Genomic DNA, 25,536 nt, shown 5'->3' with positions numbered 1-25,536 from the left:
GGATATTATAATCATTTTAAGTAGCGACTATTATTTTAGATTTGTTGGGTTTATAGATAGAACAACATTATATCAAAGTGCAACCTACATAACATATTGACAGGTGTACTAGGTTTATGATGCCCTGTTTGAATAATAATATATTACTAGAAATCACGTGGAAATTCCAGGATGAGTTGGTTTTAGAAACACAAAGGACAGGATGAATAATTTATAGTTCACTCAGATCACACATGGCAGAATGACCCCACCTTCTCCTTATTAAATCTAGATAGCTGCTCCCTTAGAATAAAGGGTATGAACAAGATCAACACTGCTTAACTGTAGGCAATAGTCAAAGGGTAAGTTCATATAACAAATGGCAACATAAAGGCAAAAATACGTCGTAAACAAGTCCAATGGTCCTGGCTTGGTACAGCAATGTCTGATGTAAATGACGCGTTCAACCAGGTTTTATAACGCTAAATCTTCCGGTTAATTGGTTTTCTTTCCCGTATTTTGTAATACTAACAGGCAGCACAAAACTGTTAACGAACAAATTTAGTAGACAGCACAGAAGATATTTATGATATGAAAATACACCATCTATTACCTTTTTGTCAGAAAAAGAATATTCTCAATAAGATGTGGATATCGAAAATATATTTTTCAGGCAGCGCATGAGACGTATTTCGTACAACCTTGACCCAAAGGCTCGCATCACAGGCAGCGACGGCACAGTAAATAATGGCTACTAGCTCATACAGGCACTTATCCATAATTTAATCTTGACAGAACATACTCAGAAAACGAAACTTTACATGTGTTGTACTTATTTTATACCTTTCCCTGAAAATATTACTGTCGTTTAGGTTTTAATTATGTCGTCTGTCATGCTTAGGTGCCCTTTTTTTTTCGCCTCATGAAAGTTGGTACAAATGTACATTAGATATGAATATTTTAGAATTGATGGGTTCTGAAAGATTATTTCTTTGGTTGTATTTGGAGCTCTGGTCTCATACATATGATTAGTAGCTGGTTATTTTATGTTAAAAATAAGTCAAAACAAATCATTCATTACAAAAATAACTCTTATGGAGTATAACACACTTTACAAGTTGTCAACACACTACAATATATTGTCCTTGTTATATTATACCCGCTATGTACAGGCGCGACTTACAAGTTCGTCTGCATTAACGCATTGCGTCTAGATCACTTTTACGATAGTCGATAAAGTACGTCAAAACACATCCGTCTGCTATTTTGTACATTGAAGTGAAAAGTGTTTTCATCTGTTGCACAAAGATGTTTTAGCACTGAAATAATCTATATTCCGCATTCGTTACTAATTCATAATAAATGACTTCACTATTGTATGAGAGTTGGCAAGCTAATTTATATACACCATCTTCTGCAATTAGCTCAATTGCCTAAATAAAGCATGTAATATTTAGTAACTCGTTTCTATTTCGACTGAATTTTTTTTCATGTTCCAAGTCTTTGGTAAATAGAAAATGCAATAACACTGACCAAAAACATCGTAATGAAAATAGCTGTTACCAGAAAGTTTTTCAAGCTGTCATCTGCAACCATGTTTTCAATCTCTATAGACATTCTTCGGAACTTTCCCATGTCTCCATTCGGAAGATTGTGGCTTTCGACCATTTCACGATACTCCATAAATTCAGGTTCTTTACAAATAGATGGTCTTCTGGCAGCAGCGGGGTGAACTTTACTTCCACTTGGTCCTAGATAAACCGACGATCGACGACGTCGCTCCATGTCGTTTCTAAATGCAGCAACGTCGTTTGCAACTATACTAGAACGTCGGCGGCTTCCATCAAAGTTTTCTTCAGTGATATCACTGAGAGCAACACTCGACCGTCTTCTCTGTAGAATGTAATTCCTCATCGTTCACACAGAAGTCACTGAAGAATATCTCTGTAAAGAAAATTCTGTTTAAAGTCAACAATCTAATTCCAGGCAGGAAATAATGTAAACATGAGCTCCATAATGAAATGCCATTTGTCAAGACTATGCAGAAGAAATTTCCTGAGTTGATGTAATCTCAGTAATCACTGGAGAATTAGTGATTTCTACAGCTTCACAGATTCTATAGAACATCCTTTTGTTTTAGTACTAGCAGTTTGAAATGCAGATTGGAGTCTATATTTACGCTGTTTTATTTCCTTGTATGGCAATAAAACTTTGCAGAATGTCGATCAGGGACAATTAAATCTTAGAACATAAGTACATGTCTCCACCACTGAGTGACAACCGAACACTAATTGTTCATTAAAGGTCGTTCCGCTTCATTGTTCTCTCTTAAACAATACTGTCGCCTGTGAAAGAGTCAACAATTAAATGATTATTAAAACTGTTAAATTCGAATGAACTGACTAATTGGTGTGCAGCGTTATTTGATTCAGCTTTTTTTAAATACCAACAAACATGCTATTGGTCACTCCGTGTATATCGATATCTCAAAAAAAGTTCACATCTCAGTGTTCCTACTTCTTCTATTTAGTAGAGATATTTAGTGATGAACAGACTGATTTCGTTTTAAATGTATTGACATTCCACAGAGAGACTGACACTAATAGTCGAGATAGCAATTGTAATTTTGAATTGATTTATAGTCGTTTTGTTGATAACCAATGTGTCGTTATGTTACGGTTACCAAGTATATTCGTTCCTGCTACGTCACACCTTTATCAACACATTCAAATATGAGTGGCCGTTCATTTCACAATTGTGTTTTTTTTTTTATTTCCGATACTTTTGATTTGCATTTTAATATATTTCTAAATCAATTTGTTTCATTTTAATGTCTTGGTTCGTCCGAACTATATGTCTGTAAATGGCTCGTCCGAACTATGATTGATTGATTGATTTTCTTTATTTCCACCAAAAGATGACGATTCATAAAACAAGAAAAAAAAATCACAAATATAATACAAAAATCACTTGACAAAATAGAAAACTACACACACATATATACACAAACTGATGCAATACCTTTTATACCATGTAAACAATACTGCATTAAAAAAGAGTAGATAATACACAATTTTAGGTAGCATATATTGAGTATGATACACTTACATGTACAAATGTAATTGAATGTTAAATACTAGTATTGAATCATAACTCAAAAATAACTTTCCTGAAGTTAGTGTACAATTTATTTATGTGACCTGCGATGCATAGCATTAGCTGGTACCATATGTCAGAGTCTAGTTCATTAGCAAATTCGGAAATGCCACCATGGAATGTTATAAGAATGTTATCATCCTTTTGGTTAAATAATTTAACTGAATCGTGTACTGGAGTAAGTCTACAATGCCGTAAAACATTGAGTTTCTATCATTCATAAGCGATTCACAATGAAGTATGGGATATTTGACTATGTCGTCAGTAAATCGGTCACAAACAGCATTGTCCACTTATAATAGGTAGCGACCCTAGATAAGTTAATACCATAAGTTCATTGCGTTTGCAATGGTGCTTGCGACAAAGTCTAATCAATCTGTGTTCTCTTAAAGAATGGTGGATTTTGAAATATCGCCAAAAGGTCAGGTCGTTGTTGTACCAATAATTTCCACTTGTTTTCTTCATAAATAGTTATTATTTGACTTACGACTTTTGACCCAAGTCTCTTGTCCGGAATGAAAGTTTCTTCAATGAAGTGCTCAAGGAATGCTGACATATCATATTTCAATCAAGTTCGAATGAGATCGTAAGTCAAAGATGATTTGTCAGGTTTGCCAGAAATTACATCTGCAAGCCTAAGGTTAAATAACTGTTTATGAGTTGTCGTTACCGACGCTCTACACAACCGACCAAAGAATAACGTTTTAAATTTGTCTATCAACCCCTCTATAGACCACAGTCCTAAGTTATTTACTGAAGAAGCACTTGGTGAACGTTTGTCAAAACACAATATAAAACGAGTAAAGTATCTTTGAGTCTGTTCCAACATAGATGTTTCAGTTTTGTTCAAATGACCCCAATGTTCACATCCGAAAAGAGCTGTAGGTAAAATTACACGTTTCCATACAACGGTATTTGCCACCTGTCACATGCCATTCGAGTTTACACCTACGGTGTGTAGTGAGTGCAAGTTACGTTTCAGTTTTTTACACGCATTATCAGTTCTATCAAACGTTCGGGCATGACAGTCTATGAGAGTTATAGGACGAAGTATCCGATATATAGTTGAATGGAGTCTGTATAACCATGTGATTGTGACTAGGCTTTCTCCAGCCAACTTATGTGGCTTTCTATTGTCAAGAGTGGGTCTCTCTTTTGTCTTTTAGAACAAATAATCTTCATGGTGCCTTTTTTTTTATTATAAAAAGCCAGCCAAATCTGAGCTAACATCTTACTCTTAAACAGGAGCATGGACCAATCGATAGGAAAGCACCCTCTGCGTCTTATAGAAACACCAACCAAATCCCTGTTGATTTCATGTCAGATGAAAATGAAAAAAAAGGCATTTATGATAACAGAAATAGATTTATCCAAATCTAAAAGAAATTCTTTACGGTAATGAAGTAACCAGTTTCACAATACTAAACGGGGCCAAATCAATCGTTTTGTGCTTAACTAATTAATCTACAGTAGAAATTACAGCAGCAGGACCACAGAGGTGGATTCATTACCACAGCGGGACAAAAAAGAAGGATTCATTACCAGAGCAAGGCCACATCGGGACCACAGTGATGTATACAGTACCACAACGAAGCCACAGAGATGGCTTCATTACTGAAATGGATTCATTACCACGACGAGACCACAGAGATAAATTCATAACCACAGCGAGGCTACAGAGATGGATTCATCACTAGAGTGGGCCACAGAGATGGATTCATTACTACAGCGGGGCCACAGAGATGGATTCATTACTACAGCGGGTCACAGTCTGAGATCGATTCATTATCACAGCGGGGCCACAGAGATGGCTTCATTACTGAAATGGATTCATTACCACGACGAGACCACAGAGATAAATTCATAACCACAGCGAGGCTACAGAGATGGATTCATCACTAGAGTGGGGCCACAGAGATGGATTCATTACTACAGCGGGACCACAGAGATGGATTCATTACTACAGCGGGGCCACAGAGATGGATTCATTACTACAGCGGGTCACAGTCTGAGATCGATTCATTATCACAGTGGGGCCTCAGAGATGGCTTCACTACCACAGCGGGGCCACAGAGATGGTTTCATTACCACGGCGGGACTACAGAGATGGATTCATTACAACAGCGGGCCTCAGAAATGGATGCAAAACTACAGAGGGCCACAGAGATTGATTCAATCTCAGTGATATATAAAACATATTCATAAAATGTTAAACACTCAAAAAGCAATGCCTGATTCATATGCAACTAATATGATGATAACAACATAGACATCAAAATATGGAATATCCGTGACGTCCGCGCGGCATGCACAACAAAATAGGAAATATCCCAAGCTCCAGGCAGCGGCAGTCGTCAGTTTCCTTTTGGAATTCTCAGACATTATTAACGTCGTTTGACAATCGAATAACGCCGCCTAAAATCGTTCACTTTATCCTGACTTTGCAATATTCTTGCATTTTCTGAGAGGGCTTGCTGCAACGTCTAGAGTGTTTTGAACGTCAGACGCTATTTCGGAGCTTGGTTTTATCCTCGACGTTATGACAAACACATAAAAAAAGGAAGTATCCTCGACTTACGGAAGTGTCAATAGCAATGATAACTAATTTTATAAACAAAAAATATCATTACTAGAAATTTTGTTTCCGTTTCATCGTTTTGTGTTTCCTTTTTCCGGCCTCTTTTGTTTTTTTTCATTCACATATAAACATTCTTTAAAAAAGTTAAAAATTCTTAGTTTTTGCGTGCTATTAAATCTGGTTTAAGTACCATTTCAACCGGAAATACCTAACCAAGTCAGAACCATTACGGGTGGTTTTTTTTTTTTGCCTTCATAATGCCATTCTATGGACCTTCATTCTTTTGACTATTGCCCAGAATTTGCCTATCAATTCGGTAATTTGTTATTACCCTTCAATGGTAATGTGACTGCTTAGATGAAATTGAGACTGGATGGTGAAATGTGTCCGGGGTACACTGGTCCGTGGGTGAGGGTGATGCTTGACCTTAAAGGAACATATGTCTTCTTTTTAATTGGATACAAGTTGAATCAATATGTTATACTGATTACAGGCAGCGAAATACCGGAAATAATTGGGCATTACCAAATGCTTGATTTTGAGGCGTATTTTTTATTTTGGTTTTATAGATATGGTTTGCTTTTTCGTTTTTGGGTTTTGTATGTTTATTAAAAACTTCTTGTGTATGTCTGATCGTGGTCCTATTAATTGCACTCAGTTTTAAAATCAAACCAATTACAGCCACAGTTTTCAATAATAAAAAGGTATTGCACGAACTCTAACAATGACGTTAAGCCCAGACCACCTTAATGTGTCTGTTCCTCTTCGCCATTCAATTATAGTCCTGCTGGACATGTCTTCACTGGTGATCTAAGTACTGTTGATAATTATTCATTGCAAGATAAACTTGCAAAGGGTCTAAAATAACCACTCCCCCACATAAATGTATCATCCGGAAACAAAACAGCAAAATTGTAATGGACACAGTTGTGGAATATTCCTAAAATGGGCTAAAAGAGAATGAGAAGAAGTCACGACACTGTTTATAATTATTAAAGACTTTTTGGTGATCTGGTAGTATTTACTATTTTTATAAAGGTTATACAGCGGTGCATTTATTGTGTTACACCATGTCTTTTTCTACTTTCTAATTGAATAACGCCTATAAAATTGAAAATGACGCCTTGGAAAACCATGTATATGGTATAAAACCCGTCCTAAGGTTTAATAGATGTCAAATCGCCATGACAAATTCGTCGTCGCACCGGCAGACAAAGCTCTTAACAACATAGTATTTGTGTGCAAACGAAAATAAATTGACAGCTTTATTAAGGAAATGGGTCTTGACAACCCAAAATATTCGTTTAGCAATATGGAGGACATATTTAACAATTACGTTCTTTTGAATTTCTTTTGACATGGCTGTCGTTTCCATTTGTTGGATTACCAGAACTTCAAAAGTGTCGTTACAAACAGGATATATTGCTGGGCACAACTAAACCCCTTTTCAAAGCTTCTACAGACACTGTGAAGTCAGCCTCATATCTTGACCTACACTTAGAGATCGATGGTAAAGGAAAACTATTGACCAAACTTTACGACAAACGTGATCACTTTTCATTCAGAATTGTCAACTTTCCTTTCATCTATGGCAACATCCCTTCAGCACCTGCGTATGGAGTTTTCATATCACAACTCGTTATGCCAGAGCTTGTCGTAACTACGCAGACTTTTTGTATCGCGCTAGACTTCTTACAATTTGGCTTCTGGAACAGGGTAATGTCACTACAAGATTGAAGTCATCACTACAAAAGTTTTATGGTCGTCATCAAGAACTCGTGGATCGTTACGATGTATCCATCTGCGCCATGAAAACTGATTTACTCAACAGCGGGTGTTTCTAGAAAAGCAGAGGACGCTTACCCTACCGGTGCAACTCGTCCATACTCCCAGTTTTTCGTGGAGTCCGAGTTGTTCATTTCCTTTTGTTACTTTGTATGTATTTTTTTAGTTATTTTATATTCTTTGTTTTGTTTGTCTGTTTTCCATGTCTGGTCTTTGTCCCTGGATTAAATTATTTTGATTTCCGCTAGAATTTTGGTTCCGTTGATTACTCTTTCTAACTAATTTACTCATACGCCATAACAGGGAAGGGTGAATTGTAAGAGATACCGTCGAAAAGCCAACTCTACAAGTGGCGTGAATTATGTATGGGTTCTCAAAATTTCAAAATACTTTAGCACATTAAGGAGCATCTCTCGTGTGATAGAATTACCATTTGTAATAGTACAGAAACTTATATTTCAAAATTGTAGACTACACTTCCACAAGACGGCTAAAAGTACTTATTTACCAATGTTTCTTAAAAAAAAGGGAACTAGAAGATATCAAGTATTAGGTAGAGGAAATTAAAGGCTCATAGTGTGAAAAAAAAACTGCAATGATTCTCACTAGAAGCAATCAAGGTCTGTAGTTGCTAAAATGTTCTGATCAACAATACTTAGTCAAGTTGAGAGGAAATGTGTTCCAATTGACCATTGGAAAACCTCTGGGAAAAAACTGTGCACCAAATTCGTATGAAACTGAGTTTTATGATACTACAGAAAAGAAGTGATACGAATTGCCTAATCATTTAATATTCGTTTCCATTACATTGATGATGTATTATCTCTGAGTAAACTTCAAGGATTACTTACATTTGATATACTCGAATAAACTCGAAATTATGAGACAACTAACACTTTCAACTGCTTCACACCTAGATCTTAGCATATACATGCACATTGACGACATCGATAGTTAGAAATCAAAATTATGACAAAAGCGATGTTTTGACATTCCAGTTGTTCATTTGCCCTTCCTTACTGGCAATATACCAAACATCTCCAGCCAATGGAGTATGCATTTCACAGTTGAAGTGTTACTGTCGTGTTTCCTTGAATAACAAATATACTGTTGAATAAGCCTCTAAGAAAGGGTTATGTTCAATCTTGCGACTATCATCATTACTACATAAGTTTTATTGTTGCCATTATAATTTGGTTCGTTTTCACGTCTTACCGGATTGACTACCCACCGAACTTGACGCTCATCGGATATAACTCACTTGCAATGTGAGGGGTGCCGTTAGCCGAGGAGGACATGTATACCCATTCGGGGCACCTGATGTCACTTCCGTTTTTTAAAGGTTCATTATGCCAGGAATTTAGCTTTTGCGTGCTGTCTTTTTGTCGTTTTGCTTTTAATTCTGATGTCTCTAAATTTTTCTTCTGTTTTGAGGCTCTTGCCAGTATTTAACAAAAGATTAATGTATAATTAAGTTGTTATGTCAACGAGGTTTTAAGAAAACGACCATGACTCTCGAGTAGAATTTACAAATAATTTACTCTCAGCTACGCTAAAGCACATGACATTTCTGTTTCCTTCTTTCAGGATTTAAAGTTCATAACTCAAAAATAAATAACACGAAGAAACAACATTTTCATCTCTCATGATGACAAAAATAGTACCAACTAAAATCCGTAAAAAAAATTCGTAAATTTTAAAATGTACAATGTGTGGACGCACTGACGGACAATAGTAAACCACAATCATATTACTGTCGATATAAACAACCTTTCGTTTTGTTTCGGCGGCAATATAAATTATGTGCCTAAATGTCGGTGACATTCTTTATATTTATATCGAAACAATCCAATAGGTACACCACGTGATCTATAAACATCGGTAGAAGCTCCGACGGGATTCTCATATGACAATTTAAACCAAAACAATTAATTTAAAATAAAATAAGTTGAAGAAAAATACAGTTGATAATTCAGTGGTTACCAGATTGGTTTTTGAATCACATTATAGAGCGAATAAAATACAGCTGAAACACTCACAACACAAACAAACAATGTTAAAATTATTAGTTTAGTTAAATGGTCACCAGTTATCGAAGTGTCAAATTTCATAGTTCTCCTCTTCGCTTCGGTTTCCTCTTCCTCATCTAAAAGGCTACTCCTATCTTCCTCAAAAATAACTTCCCCTACATGGACGGACTGTCTGTGTAAAGTGGGCACAAACGGTAAAGAAAACCGACGACCATTTTTAGAGAGATACGATTGGGAACAATCGGAACTGATATTCGCCGCCAACGAAAACCGTCGACGTTTCGTTAGTTTGGAATCACTCGTTCCTGCCTTTGAAAAAGCATGCCAAGAATGTCTCCTCTGAAGAAGAAAACCTCTCATTGTGATGATTTAGTGGATTCTATTTCAATATAAACACTCTGCTTTCACTCGATATTTGTATTTTACTCCACGCGAATTTTAATTTTCAACAAAAAATACCGCGAAGTTGTTTACATGCATTTAAACACGGATGAGATTGTTACTGTAACAGGATTGTTATTAAAGTAATAGCATCCGATTTAACTTTATCTATAGATCAACAGTGATATATCCAACAGAATGTTAACAGTTTATTATATAGTAAACAAAAGTTAGAAACATTCTCTCATAAAACGATTACAAACAGATGATATTTTCCATAAAACGTGTCTGGATTGTTTTATTAGAGGTTTAAAGATCTAGTAATTGAGGATATATAATAAATCTCTATTTGTAGATTCATGATATGTATATTTAAGTACATTAATATATAGATGTTTGGTCAACAATAAAGGATGTTAATATCTTAATAACTGCAGGTGCGAAGAATAAATATGGACTTATTACTAATTTTGAGGTCCGGGCCAAAATATTTCTCAACCGGACAAAAGTTACCCACGAAAGAAGTCAAGTGCAAGGTAATGACAAAATACCGTACTGATAAAAAGTCCGTAAAACAGGAAAAAAAACAGAATGATACACCACCATAATGAACTTGACTTGGTACAGGCATTTCAAAAGTGAAAGGTGGATTAAACCAGGTTATTTTAGCGCTATATATACTGTATATAAACCTTCCGTTTCTATTGCGAATAATTATTTCCGTTATATTTTAACACAATTGGGCAGCATAAAGTTACCACCGGTCAAAATCGGTAAATACAATAAAAAAAAAGTAAATCCAAGCCACGAGCTTCAATATAAGTCTTGAACTTCCTGGGGAAGATACATTTGTACGTAAAATTCAAGATGAAATAATAATACGATTATTAAAAATTTCAGAAAGTTAATCAATGGTAGACATTAAGAAAATACATCATCTCTAATCCGTTTGTCAGAAACAGAATATTTTTCAATAAGATATGGATATCGGAAATAGGTGAGTGTATCTAATTATTATGCCGGGTCTAGAAGTCATTGTTCGCGGCTCACGTTTTTGAGAAACCGCGTTCTAATTGCATCAACTTGAAGGAGGTGTCGCACAATATTGATGCGCGGCCCGAAATATTTTTCAAGCATCCTATATATCATTATGAACTTTTTAAGAAACTTGACTATAAAGAGATGTACATGTACTAAGGATTTTGATAAAAAAAAATCCATTGCTCATTATGAGATCAGGCAAACACTGAGTGGAAGAGTAACCGAGCGGGAAAAAGAATGGATACCAAGAATGAAGACCAGACAGGAAAAACAAACGCAACATAAATCGGTTCTGTGATGAAGATTGGCAAACCGGAACGATCCTGGAGTTCATGATGACGACCATAAAACGTCTGTAGTGATGTCTTCAATCTTGTAGCTACATACACCTGTTCCAGAAGCCTAATTTTAAAAAGTTTTTTACGGTACAAAAAGTAGTTACGGCAAGCTCAACGTATGAGATGTGATACGATAACTTCATACGCAGGTACTGAAGGGAACTTCCCACAGATGAAGGAAAAGTTGACAATATAGAATGAAAGGTCATCACGAATGTCGTATAGTTTGGTCAGTTCTTTTCCTTTTCCTTCAATCTCTAAGTTAGGTCAAGATATGAGGCTGACTTCACTTTGTCTGTAGTATTATATATCTCAAGTTTTTTGGGCTAGATGCGATGTATAAAATCCCCGAAACTAGGACTGTTTAACGATAATACGTCATCTATAAAACGGAAACTGAGCTAAAGGGTCTCCCTTCCTTTGGATCTGATCAGCTATAAAGTCAGCCTCATAAGAGTTGGGGAATTGGTCAGAGAATACAGGAGCGCAATAGAGGCGGAATTTTGTTCGTGATGACATTATGTTAACTAGCCGAAATTAGTTGCATCTATACTTTTGTTGACAAACGGTTTAGTAGAAGAAATTATCGTTTTTCTTCAACTTGACCTTTAACACAAACTGGTTTAATGATGAAGTCCTAGATGTTTTTTGTGTGAAAGGAAGATGACCATCTATTGAGACATCGTGCATCTTATGCGATATACATTGGTGATGGCCATGACTCCTTATCCATCTTGGATTTTTGTCATCACATTTAAATTATTGTTTTATTGGCTTGAAAGGTTTCCTATATATTTTTTGAGAGGATTGAATGATCATGTTAGAGAAATTGCCAAATTAAATATTAACAACATAAGAAAACTAATCATCCGTCGCTCCGTATTTGGAGACCAGTCTTCTATTGAATTAGGAAGTTGTACATGCGTACTGATAGTTTTCACAAGTGTTAAGCCGGTTTGAGTTGTTGCGCCTCAAAGTAGTAGTTGTAGACGCATTTTGTGTATATGTTACAGGGCAAATTGGAATACAGTAGGATCCGGAATCTTCATAGGGCAAATTGGAGTTCTAATTTTTCTTCTATGACAAATTGGAATTCCAATTTGCCCTGGATTTTAACCAGAGCAAGTAAGAATTCTAATTTGTCCTAGTTCTGGATTCTACTGGCTTAAATTTTGAAAATATCAAAGATAAATATAACAAGCATTCTGAGAGTATTGCAAAGCAATACATAGTCCCCTACCGGCTGTTAATATCACTGACCCAAATACTGACCTTGGATCATCAAGTATAAATGACAAACCGAGGAAATGACCTTGATTTTGAACAGAAGAAGGGATTGGACAAAGACAAGAAATATGTTCAAATCCATTGAATAGATGCAGATTTGCAAAGTTTTATGCACGAATAATTGGACAGATTAGGTTTCAAATAACGGTTGAGACTGATTTGTAAAAAAAAAAACAAAAAAAACAAAAAAACAAAAAAAAAAATAACTCAATATCTTAAATCTATAAAAAAAGAAAAAAAAGCGCGTAAAACTAAAATTTTGGCATAGCGCGTAAAACTGAAAGTTGGTAACTTTGGAAAAAAATCAGCAAAGCGGTTACGAAATATAAACTTGATCTGTAACTCATCAAGGTAGACTCGCATACCAAACTCAATATCTGCAAGCGTTTAGAAGAAAGGTGCGGAAAAATAAAATTTCGGTATTTTTTTTCAAAGTTCAAGGGCATAACTTGGACAAAAATAAGCGAAGAAGAACGAAACGTTTATATTGACCTGTAACTCATCAAGGTTGACTCACATACCAAAAACCAGATCAATATTTTCAAGCATTTAGGAAAAACTGCGGAAAACTTAAATTTCGGTAATTTTTTAAAAGTTCAAGGACCATAACTTGGACAAAAATCAGCGAAACTGAACGGAACGTTTACTTAGACCTGCAACTCATCAAGATTGTCTCACATACCAAAAATCAACTCAATATCTGCAAGCTTGCAGAAAAAAGTGCGGAAAACTTTTTTTTTTCAAAGTTCAAGGGTTATAACATGGACAAAATCAGCGGAGCGGAACGAAACCAAAACTTGATCTGTAACTCATAAGGGTAGACTTACATACCAAAAATCAGCTCAATATTTTCAAGCATTTGAAAAAAAAAGAGGAAAACTTGAATTTCGGTAAATTTCTCGAAGTTCAAGGACCATAATTTGGACAAAAATAAGTGAAGCAGAACGAAACGCTTACCTTGACCTGTAACTCATCAAGGTTGACTCACATACCAAAAATCAGCTCAATATGTACAAGCATTCAGAAAAAAGTGCGGAAAACTTAAATTTTGGTTAATTCAAGGGCCATAACTGGGACAAAAATTAGCGGAGCGGAACGAAACCTTATATTTGACCTGTAACTCATCAAGGTTGACTCACATACCAAAAATCAGCTCAATATCTGCAAGCGTTTAGAAAAATAGTGCGGAAAACTTAAATTTCGGTAATTTTTTCGAAGTTCAAGGACCATAACTCGGACAAATATCAGCGACGCAGATCGAAACGCAAACTTGATCTGTAACTCATCAAGGTTGACGCATATACCAAAAATCAACTCATTGTATGCAAGCGTTATGAAAAAAATGATGCGGAAAACTTCAACTTTTTTTCCGGACTGACAGACGGACGGAAAGGCGCATGTCTGCGCTGGATTAGACTTACTTCTCTGAATTATAACCCGCAAACAAATTTTAGAAATCACCCCGTCTTTCTGTCAGTCCGTCCGTCCTAAACCGCTCAATGTGTTTTGATCAAATTTTATAGAAAGGCTGGGTATCATATGTAGAAATAAATATAATTACTGTCGGAGAACCCCAAAGCAAGACAATCCAAATTAAGTGTTTTACATCAGCTTGTTTAAACCTTGTAAGTGCAATTACCCCTTAACCTCTCCATGGATTTAATTAAATATGTATAGAAAGGTTGGGCATCACATGTAGAGGTATATAAAAGGATATGACTCAAGAGATGTCCAAATTAAGGGTTTATCATGTTTAAACACCTTAAGCGCAACTCCTTCCTAACCACTGAAGAGAAATTTTAAAGGAAGGCTTGGTATCATATTTAAATGCGCATGAAGGAATACAATTACTGTCGGAAGACCCCAATGGGTGATAATCCAAATAAGACGTTGTACATGTTAAAACATCATAAGTGCAATTCCTCCTTAATAGCTCAAAGGATTTTAGTTAAATTTTATAGGAAGGTTGGGCATCATATGTAGATGTGCATAAAGGAATATAATTACTGTTGGATGAATCCAAAGGGAGATAATTCATTTGTGGCTCGTCTGTGTAAACTCTTGTCCATAATTCTGATGGACACTTCCAGCATGCTCATTGTTACGGTCTTTCTGACGATGTTTGATTGTTCATCTTTGGCACTGAGTAACGGAACTGTTGTCTGAATGGCTACACTGTCCTCCTTCTCTGCACATAGGTTATCATTCATTTTAAAATCTATAGGTTTAACATGCTTAGGTAGATGTTCTTGCTGTTTTCTTTGCAATGCTCTTGTTTCTAGAGTGAAGCTGGATCTTTTGAGTCAACCTGAGGATAGTTGCGTAGAGTGCTGATTGTACTCCATTTGGCAGCTCTGGAACTAGGTCATTCATACAGAGTATGAAGAGAGTTGGTAGCAATACTCCCCCCAGTGGTACACCCTGTTTTAGATGTATTTTTCGGCCATGTTCCCCATTTACGAGTACTCTTGCCCTTCTATAGTACAGATATGAGTTGGTCCATTTGTACATTCTTCCACTTACTCCAAATGTATGAACCCGCAAACAAATTTTAGAAATCACCCCGTCTTTCTGTCAGTCCGTCCGTCCTAAACCGCTCAATGGGTTTTGATCAAATTTTACAGGAAGGCTGGGTATCATATGTAGATGTGCATGAATAAATATAATTACTGTCGGAGAACCTCAAAGCAAGACAATCCAAATTAAGTGTTTTACATCAGCTTGTTTAAACCTTGTAAGTGCAATTACTCCTTAACCTCTCCATGGATTTAATTAAATATGTATAGAAAGGTTGGGCATCACATGTAGAGGTACATAAAAGGATATGACTCAAGAGATGTCCAAATTAAGGGTTTATCATGTTTAAACACCTTAAGCGCAACTCCTTCCTAACCACTGAAGAGAAATTTTAAAGGAAGGCTTGGTATCATATTTAAATGCGCATGAAGGAATACAATTACTGTCGGAAGACCCCAATGGGTGATAATCCAAATAAGACGTTGTACATGTTAAAACATCATAAGTGCAATTCCTCCTTAATAGCTCAAAGGATTTTAGTTAAATTTTATAGGAAGGTTGGGCATCATATGTAGATGTGCATAAAGGAATATAATTACTGTTGGATGAATCCAAAGGGAGATAATTCAAAATGCATCTACATCAAAGAACTTGAGATAAAGGATACTACAGACACTGTAAGGTCAGCCTCATATCATGACCTACACTTAGAAATTGATGGTAAAGGAAAACTATTGACCAAACTTTACGACAAACGTGAAAACACTTTTCATTCAGAATTGTCAATTTTCCTTTCATCTGTGGAAACATCCCTTCAGCACTTGCGTATGGAGTGTTCATATCACAACTCATACGTTATGCCAGAGCATGCCGAAACTACGCAAACTTTTTGTATCGCGCTAGAACTCTAACAAACAGGCTTTTGGAACAGGGTTATGTTGCTACAAGATTGAAGTCACCACTACAGAAGTTTCATGGTCGTCATCATGAACTCGTGAATCGTTATGGTGTATCCATCTGCACCATGAAAATAGATTTATCCAACGGTTCATAGTTTTCCTTTCCTCGTTTGTCTACCCCGGACTTGACTTTTATTAGCAACTCGGCGGGTATTTCTAGAAAAACAGATGACACTTACCCTACGGGTGCATCTTGTCCATGCTCCCAGTTTTTAGTGTCCGAGTCCGAGTTGCTCATTTGCTTTTGTTACTTTGTATGTATGATTTTAGTCACTTTATGTTCTTTGTTGTGTATGTCTGTTTTCCATGTCTGGTCTTTGTCCCTGGATTGCATTCTTTTGATTACCGCTATAACATTGGTTCCCTTGATGAAGGTATCCACTGTATGGCAGTTTTAAGGTTCTTGATGGAATAAATATATCTTTCAAGATGTGGTAGTTTGTTGTTGGTCAGTGCTTGTATTACGGAGAGGTCATCTGTCAGGAATGAATACTACTTGCATATTTTTTGCGTTTTCCTTGATGTAATTTGCCGCATGGATGAGTGCTTCTTCTTCAGCCTTGTAGTTGGAGCAATGTAATCCTGTTGGTTTTGCCATTGACTGTTGTTCTCCATTTGGGTATTCTATGTAGATACCGGCACTCCTTTTGTTGTCGCATTTGTGGCTCGTCTGTGTAAACTCTTGCCCATAATTCTGATGGACACTTCCAGCATGCTCATTGGTACGGTCTTTCTAATGATGTTTGATTGTTCATCTTTGGCACTGAGTAACGGAACTGTTGTCTGAATGGCTACATTGTCCTCCTTCTCTGCACATAGGTTGTCATTCATTTTAAAATCTATAGGTTTAACATGCTTAGGTAGATGATCTTGATGTTTTCTTTGCAATGCTCTTGTTTCTAGAGTGAAGCTGGATCTTTTGAGTCAGCCTGAGGATAGTTGCGTAGAGTGCTGATTGTATTCCATTTGGTAGCTCTGGAACTAGGTCATTCATACAGAGTATGAAGAGAGTTGGTAACAATACTCCTCCCAGTGGTATTTTTCGGCCATGTTCCCCATTTACGAGTACTCTTGCCCTTCTATAGTAGATATGAGTTGGTCCATTTGTACATTCTTCCACTTACTCCAAATCTAAGAAGTTTCACAAGAAGGCCATCTTTCCAAACTTTGTCAAATGCTCTCTGAAGATCTACGAAGACAGCCAGCGTTACTTTCTTTGATTGAAGTGCATCCTCGACTACTTGAGATAGATGTGTTGTCTGATCTTTTGCGCTCTTACACTGTCTAAAACCAGCTTGTTCATGACCAAGATTGTTCTCCGATTCCAAGTATGTCTGTAGGCGCTTGTTGATTATACGCTCCATTAATTTCTCTCCACCCTTTACTTTGACATTCAATCTTTGTTCTTAGATGGTTGGCCTAGCACTTTTGGAGTTTGTTGTTAATTTCCTGACTTGGATTTAGTTCTGCATCATCCCTTGCCCTTGTGAATGCCTCTTGTGTTGTCTGTATCTCACTGGACCAGTATGGCTTGTAGTCCTTTCTAACACCTTTTGGTATACTTTTCTTTGCTGCCTTTAATACAGCAGTGTTGAACGCGTTCACCACATTGTTAATATACTTTCGCTCTATTGCTATGTCCCTTGTAAGTTTATCTGTTCTAGCTTGAAACATACTTCAATTTGCCTTCTTGTAATTCCATCGTGGTAGCTGAGCATGATCACTGCCTCCTAGCTGGTCACATACCTTTCTACTGATTTTTTGGTGTATATCTTCAGTACAGAAGATCTGGTGTGGTGGTTGTATGCCATCGACGAGAATAAAAAGTAGGCGCGTCAGTGGCGTCGTTGACAAGGATAAGGTGGTTTTCATCCTGCCAGTCTTCTATGGTCTCCTCTCTTTTGTGCATGGTATTATATCCCCAACTTTGTTTGTTTGTTTGTTTGTTTGTTGGGGTTTAACGTCCGAGCAGCGATATTTCAGCTATATTCAGACGATGAACATGAAATTGATGACAAAATGAACATGAAATGATGACAGAAAAAGGGATGGGACACAAGGACAATGGGTTCGACAAATTTTGGTTGCCACTGGAAATAGGGAGAGGTGGGTAGGGTCGGGCAGTTTAGCCTCATGTGGCGGAGCCCTATGGTTCATACTCCGGGAGAATACCACAGTAAGGTTCTTTAACGTGCGAGGAAGGTAGCATCTTTCCCAACACGGTGCACCACTATGGTTTGCGGTCAGATTTTCCGTATTATAGCCTGACAACCCCAGCATGTAATACGCCAGGGGTACCCCATTCAACCACCTGGGGCACACATCCCAGTTGCTCTGTGGGCAGAGCGCCCTAGCCCCCGGCTAGGGTTCTGAGTACTATTTAGTCGCCTTTTACGACAAGCTTAGCGCTGCTGCAGGCCTATTCTTTTAACACCCGGACCTACACGGGGCCCCAACTTTGTGAATGGCTGTTGAAATCTACTATGAGGAATGAACTGTCTGGTATTTGTAGGGTGTCTAGTGACAGTCTCTTATCATTGGGACAATAAAAGTTAACAATGTTATACGAGCTTTTCCCAATAGTTGCATAAACTTTTTTGTCTCTAAGGCAATAATGTTATTTTTTACAAGAGTCATTACACCACCTTTTTTTCTTTCCTCTCTATCACTCCTCAAAACTTGGTATCCTCTGATCTTAAAAGGTTTGTCCTCTTGCAGATGTGTTTCTTAAATATAGCAGATGTTCACATTGTTTTTTTGATGAAGAAAGTGTTGAAGTTCTTCTCTCTTGTTTGATACCCCTTCTGCATTCCACTGCACGATGTTAATATGTGGTTGCTCTTTTCTTTTCGGTTTGATCTTTCTATGATCAGTATCTCTCCTTGTTTGTTCCCTGACTCCACAAGACGAAAATAAGGTACCTACAGTAGCATTGCTTGGACTCCTTTGAAACAGAGAGCCCGGCACTGCACCTGCCTGGTAAGTCCTCACAGGGCGAGCACCAAATCGTGTGTTCATGGTTTTAAGTGTCATTTTGGCTGTTTGTGCGTGGTGTTGTGGTCTGTTCAACTGCGCTGTATCGCCCAACACCTCCGTCTTCAGCACTCTAGGTTTTTTGTCGGGGTTACCTCACCCTTAGCTTCTGAACAAAAGTTCTAATCCTTGAAGTACAGAAAGGAAGTAACAGATTCGTAGTTCTGGATTTTCCTCGAGGTTGTCTGAAGCCTTTCCCTGTCGAAGGGTGTAGCCGCAAGGCAGCGGAGGTTTTAGATCAGAGTTTTCCTTCTCCTAGATGGGCTACCCTCCGATTTACGAGCCCCATCTGCCCAAGGCTATCTGGTTTTAAGGCGCCAGTGACTCGTCTTCGCCCATTCTCCAGTCAGTCGTAACAGCCGGACCAGGTCCACCAGTTGGTAAACCCGTCGTGAAGGACTTTAGTTGTCAGAGGCTGTTTGAGACGCACGCCGAAAGAAGCATTTAAAATGATATTGAGAACCCATTCCCAACACCATCCCTTGGCTTTGACAACCTTCCGCAACCATTTGAAACGGGGTTATTCTCTTTGTGAGCTTGCTCAAAGTATTTCTAATTATTATTTACTATCCCCCTTAACGCAAGGCTAAAATGAACTGAAACAACTAACAAACACACAATAAAATTCACACAATTTTACATCGAATATCTCGACGTGCAGCAATATCTAAGGCGTGTTTGTGCACTCTGAACTGGAGAGAAGTGGGTCACTGTCCTTGTTGAGTTTGCAAAATTTAATGTTAATGTAAATTATAAAAAGGTGCCACGAACAATAAGGTAAATGTTCTGTCCTGGTATATCTGTGTATGTACTTGTTCCACAAAGATATTTTTCAACCAAAAGTCACTTCTGTTGAGTAGGAATGCTGGCGTAGTTGAAATAACAAATGCAAGTAGACTTAGTCATAGTATATTTATATCATATTTCTGAATCCAAAATAAAATATTGTTTTTGAATATTTTTTCCTGGTTATAGACAATGAGACCATAAGATCTGCGAAATAAACTTTCGCACGTCTATATCCAAAATATCACAAAGTTTCGCATGTCCATCCAATATGTTATATAGACCAATGTGTTGTAAAAGGTTTTCCAATGCTGATTATAAATATTATTTTCGTAAACTTTTTTAAAATTAAATTTGTCACAAGATATGAAACGTTAAGAAATTTTACTCAATCGGAACACTTCATCCTTTCTAGTTACACAAAAGAAAAACCTCGGAGGCACTAAGTGGATGGAGACTACAAACCACTAATTCAGATTCCCATTACTCTCTATGTTAATTTGCTCATTTTCAGGGGATCCTCATTAGTTTACCTTAAGTTTAACCAAACCAAAACCATATATCACCTGAAACATGCACATGTACTGTTATGTTACTCAAAATTTCACAAAGGCTTTACTGCCTTGCAGTGCAGCACTGACACTCGGAACTCATCTACCCTAAAAATAGCCTGGGGAATCCTAAAAATTCTTTATTTAGACCATCTTTATTTATAGTTCCTCCATATTAGTTTATTTAAGTTTGAGGCAGCATACTTTGGGCTCAAAATTATCAGAATAAAATTCCCTTTTTGAATTCATTTAAAAAATATTGTCAACTTTCTTTTTATAATGGCATGCTAAAGGGACTACTTTTTACCTTGGTGTAGGACTTTTTTTGCGTTCCAAATTGATGATGCAACTGGTGGTCAGTAACCAAATGGATCTGTCTGGAATTTGACCGATCCGATTCTAAAATTATAGTTAAACTGGTTGAATTTTATACTATTACTTTTTTTTTCGTAACTCCTAGCTACGCGCTAAAATTCATGGAGGAGTTGTTGTTCTTTATTTCTAGTGATATCCAACTAAATTTTTTAGCGCCACCTGGTGGATTGAACAACTTTGATTCGTGTATGACTACACAATTCCGGCAAATTTTTCAGGAAGAAATTCTCCTTTCTGCATCCGAGGTTATTTTTTAGTGTAGTGGAAATGGCCGTGTACCTCCGATTGAAATTTTACTTTTTCAAGGCAACGTGTCACAAGACCGATGTCTAGCGTTAAAAGCAAGTCGTCAATTGGCGCGGGTAACGCTTATATTCTTATAAAGTTAAAGATATAAAAATACTAAACCATAAAATAGGAAGAGTTATACGGCGAGACATAACTGCCAGTAGCCCTGAGCTTAATTTTATAGCTTATGCTTTGTTTGTTATGTTCCAAATATTTTATCGGACTCCGACCTCATTTGAATTTAACTAATCTTGTGTTATCATATCATACTAGCTGCTAGAGATGGGAGTCCATATCAAATTACTTCAACTGCAACCAAGTCAGGAATCTCTAGTCTTTGTCCTATTTATTGATTTTAAATTTTGGTAGGGGTATTGGGTAGGGGAATTGAAAGACCAATGACGTTAAGTTGGTATCACTAAAATAGGCTGAACTGTTGCTGGTTATGATTATGTGGGGTTGTTATAGGCAATATAGATATCAATATTTTCCAAACAAAAATTGTAGTTATATCTTTGTTGTTTCTTAACATCTTTTGATTATTTATTTTTTAAGGCCATTTTTACTGCACATTACTTATATATACTGAAAACCTCCAATTCACGAATTAAAGAATCCACAAACTTCCTGAATCCACGAAAATTGGTATCCACGAATTTAAATACTTTCACAGTATTTTTTTTCACTTTTCTGTGGGCAACAAAAGTTTGTAGATTTAAAGGAAAAAGGCTTGACATGTGAGATAATACCAACAGGAACTATATCAACTATATTGACAATTTATTACATATCCACAATGAAATTTTATATGAAATGTTTAATCAGTCTTGGTGTTAAAATCATTTTGTCTGTATTCCAAATATGTCACAAATTGAATTTCATCGACGCACAGAAAGTGCGACAGCCATTCGTAAATATTGGTTCTCAGTCGGATGTCTAATTTTTTTATCAGCACTTCCCGAGGAGCTGCGGATTAGAAGACAGTTTTCTCTTTTCAATGATTTGAATCAAGAAACCACCAAAAGTCATGAGAAAGAAAAGAAAATAAGAGGTGCATTACGGCACAGAAAGTGCGACAGCTATTCGTATATATTTTACAGGGCAAATTATAATCCAGTAGGATCCAGAATCCTCCTAAGAAAAATTGGAATTCTAATTTCTCCTATGACAATTCCAATTTGCCCTGGATTTTAACCAGTGTAAATTGGAATTCTAATTTTTCCTATTACATATTGGGATATCCCGATTTGCCCTCCGATGATTCCGGATCCTACTAAATTTTAGTAGAATATGGAATCAAACTATATCGAATAGTCAGGGGTATCCGTATAATACTAGTCCGGGGTATCCGGATAATACTGAACATTTTGAAATTAAATATACTTATGATCTATGAAAATGTCGAACGTTGTTGGACAAATTATATTCCATGAACAATATTTTGAACATATTTCATTAAATGAACTACAGTTTATTACATTTATTACATCAAACTACAATTATTTTTTATTATGAAAAAAAAATATGCCAACATTGACATCTCATTTATTGGAGTATCTTTTGATGCTTTGTTTGTGATATTTTGTGGAGCAAGATTTTTTTTCCGTTAGATAATTTCCATTACGCAGGCTTGTTAGATATTTTCCGTTACGCAGGCTGGCAATCTTGGGGTACGGACCAATTTTTCTGACATGCTTGGAAGTCCACATTGTGTAAAAATCATCATCAGCTTTTCTGCTACACCAGCTGCTATTTTCTAAAGGATAAGCCCAAGAAAATTTGCTGAAATGATATAAGAAATAATTGGTTTTCCTGTAACTGTCAATGGCTTTCTGGCTGAGCATGTTAGAACAAGTCTCTATAAACAGACGAAAAAGTGGATAACATATTCTAGTACAACTAGTTTTAACTTCATGCCATGTTTTGTTTCGGCCAGAACGGCCTGTTCTCAGATGACATTTCTGGATAACATTAAACAACCTCTTCCTTAGCAGCAAGTGGGCAGTCCGTTTAACATTTTAATATAGAAATGTACTTTATTCCAAAGAGAAAAAACGTTTCTCTGTCATATTTTTGTGGCAGGTGACTTCCATATTCCAATAATTTTTCCGTAGAACTAATTTTTGTGTTCATCCATGTCAAGTTATACTTTTGTTGTGATGTAAGGTTAATATGTGAGCAGCACTGTTGATCTGTGTTCAAAGGATTAAGCCCAAGCGTCAATCCAATTACACACCTGCCACAGATAACTTACAATAAGAGATAAAACTATTAGATAATGAAACACACAAAAATTTCGCGGGTGTATTAAGAAGAAATATCATAAATTGTCATATTTTCATCAACGAAAACGAGCTACTTTTAAACTCATCTTAAATTAACACGTTAAATTTCGCCGATGTTCATATTTTAAGTATACAAGTTCATAAAATAGAACTTCCCAAACACAAAAAAATAAAAAAAATGTCAAAATGTGCAATAATCTTCAGTCACGTGATCGGTTAATTACTAGGTTTTAATAGAAATAAGATACAACAAAAATATTTATTTTGTCCGAAAAAGAATAACTTACATGTACAAGATATCACATAAGGACAAAACAGAAATACACGTATATATGCAAGTATATACGACAAATTACCTGGCGGGCCACATAATAAAAAAATCCACCAAACAAGCAATAAATAAATATAGTAAATAACAACAAGAATAATATCAAACTGAGGAAGGACAAATCCAAAGATGAGACACTCCCTGGAAAATTAGTCTCCAATCAGGAAGAATTGAACACTTCTTCAACTGCCTCAACTACCCAGGAAATGAGGCGCAAAAACTTTCCTAAAAGTAGTGACCCTAAAACAGCCACCAAATAGAACCCAAGGGATGAAACATTCCCTTGAAAGTTCTACAAACCTAAGGAATTGAACTCTTCCTTAAAGGTTTATGATCAAATAAATAAATAGATAAGACAAAATGAAAAGAAAAGGTAATAATTAAACATAATATAATACATAACAAAAACATATATCTACATATGATTGATGACATGTTGAAAACATCTACGAAGCTCTTACTGGCCAGATTCATTATGGTTGAGCCCTTGATAGCAAATAAGGACCTGATAGGAATACCCTTGTAAAAAATCTCTTATAAGAACGAACGAAATGAACACTACGAATTACAAATTTTACGTAACTGTAAAATAATAGTTTTGTATTTCGCACCAGTAGAAGAAAAATAGACTGGTCTAGGTAAAATAGACGAAAAGAAGATACGAATACTATCTGAGGAGGATTTAATCAATAAAATTTATTCTCGAAAATAAATAGATTGAAAATCTGCTAAAATCTTATCAACAGAATTATTAACAACATCATTAATGCCAAAGTGAACAATGACATGAGAATAATTGGATAAAGAAATCTCTCTATTCTTAATCATATGCTTCGTAGTGTTTATCTTAGCTCCCCTGATAGCAAGTAGATCCATGTAAAAAATGTTCAAATATTTGCCCATGGAGTCTGTAAAAACCAAAACTCTCTTACATGCAGGATTAAAAAGATCTGAAACGAAATTAAATCGAATTTGACATATTTTTAACTACCGAAATATTATCTTCCATTGAAAATTCTAAATAAATTTTGTTGGCATCGCTAGCCCAATCTCCGTGTAACTGAATGAGTTCACTAGGCACACTAGCTTGGAAGGCGAAGGTTGCACCCCCTCTTCTAAAACTATGACAGGAATATAACTTGGAATTTAACCCAATTTTACCAATTAGATTCTTCAGCTTGTACTGAAATTGACAGTATGTAACAGGAACCAACTTGGACTGCCTGCGAAGAACAAAAGGCAGGGGAATTATCCGGTGCAGGAATAATGTTACACATAATGAAACTGGACAAAGAATAGAACCAGGTATCCTAACTAACGGGATTTTAAGTGTTCTATTACCTAATTGGATTGTTTTAGTCCATTCAAATACAACTATAGCAATATCATGCTCCAAGAACACTTTACCTCTGTTTTCTTTCATCAAATGAATGAATGGAATCAGGTACTAGATTAGATGTCCTTGACATAAGGAAAAAGGCAAATAAAAATTAACACCAAAAAATGCAATCAGAACTGTCATTTAAATTAAAAAATGAAGCCATCTTTAAGTACAAATTAGGAGTGATGGCAGTGCGTGGCGTGGAAGATGCTGCTTAACTCTGTAGAGACCTTTTATAAGAATTTTAAAAGCAAAATGATCAAAATGCGGAAATGGATAATCCAAGTATTGGTGCATAACTTTCATTCCATGAATTTAATTTTTAACCGAGTCGACCGATTTAAAAGAACGACTTAAAAACTGCTCATAGCAGCAAATAGTACTCAAACTAACAGGAACAAACTTTAAGTTGAAATATAAACAAAACAATAAAAACGCTCTCATCTGAACTAAAAGGT

The sequence above is a fragment of the Perna viridis genome, chromosome 3 (assembly GCF_037379345.1).
Source record: "Perna viridis isolate PV_CMFRI_1.1 ecotype Kerala chromosome 3, ASM3737934v1, whole genome shotgun sequence".
NCBI lineage: Eukaryota > Metazoa > Mollusca > Bivalvia > Mytilida > Mytilidae > Perna > Perna viridis.
The sequence above is the reverse complement of the archived record's forward strand: the minus strand, read 5'-3'. Positions refer to the sequence as shown.